Raw genomic sequence first — 1,313 nt, forward strand, 5'->3', positions numbered from 1 at the left:
TCCTGCACCAGCCCTGCTGTCCCCCAGCACAGCTCCGTCCCAGCCCAGCCTCACCTGCGCTCGCTGTCCCTTGGGGTCCCGACAAGTTGCAAAGACCCACTCGGGTGGGTTTGGCAATGCCAGCAGGTGCCGGACAAGCCCCAGGCCGATTCCCCGGTTGGCCCCAGTCACCAGAACGGAGCGGACACGCAGCTCTCCCATATTGCTTCTCCTGTCTCTGCTCCTTATCACTGTCCCTGTGCAGTTCCCACATGCTTCTTATAGCATGCTGAGCTCCCAGCCCACCCCCACAGGTCTTGCACAAACCCTTGCCTCTGTTTGCAGTCTCTCAAATTCTTTGAACTGTCTGGGACACAGCTCCCGACTGAGAGATAACATTGCAAAGGGGAAAAATCAATTTGATTTTTTAAGGGAAGTTCTGCTTTAAGTTGTATGGAAGTTGAGTGTGTGCTCATTCAGGGGTTTCTGGTCAAGGCCTTTTTCCAGTACCACATAATTACGAAGAAAGTGAAGTAACCATAAGGAATGTGCAGGGACACAAACCGGATCTAGAAAGGAGAAGGGATGTGTTTGTGTGAACCCAACCAGGTCAGTTATACTCATGAGTGAGGGTATGTGTGAGTGAGAAAGATTATTCCATCAAGTGTACATCATAGGGCAGCTTGATAATTGGAAACTGAGGCCAAGTAGGGAAGCCAGAAACCCAAATATGCAAAGACACAGAGCTGAGAAAGCAACCATGGAGACCATGACATGAGACAGATCTCCCTAAGGCACTGCTTAATGGGCTAGTGAGGAACCAGAGGTGCCATTTTCTGCATACTCTTTAGCAGGGTCTGTTGTGATAGGACAAGGGGAAATGGTTTCAAACAAAAAGAGCAGAGATATAGATTGAGCAGTGAGGCAGTGGCACAGGCTGCCCAGAGAGGTGATGGCTGCCCTGTCCTTGCAGACACCCAAGGGCAGGCAGGACGGCGCTCTGAGCACTGATGGAGATGCAGGTGTCCTTGTTCATTGCAGGTGAGTGGGACAGGATGACATTGAAGCGTTCCTTCCAAGTCAAACAATTCTAGGAGTCTATTCTATTTTCACAACAATCTGTCCTATCTTCTTATTCTCTGATTCAAGCATTTATTTACTTTCATTGCATATTTATACTCTCTCTCATGTGTCGATGTCTGTTGCAACTCTGTGGTCTCACAGCAGCCACAGAGCCTGTTGTGCTCACAGACAGAGCCTGCAGCTTTGCTGTTCTCAGACATGGGTTTATTGAGGGGGAAGCAGAGGTCAGGCAGCAGCAGAGGGGCCACTGG

This window comes from Numida meleagris, chromosome 10 (assembly GCF_002078875.1).
Source record: "Numida meleagris isolate 19003 breed g44 Domestic line chromosome 10, NumMel1.0, whole genome shotgun sequence".
Taxonomy (NCBI): domain Eukaryota; kingdom Metazoa; phylum Chordata; class Aves; order Galliformes; family Numididae; genus Numida; species Numida meleagris.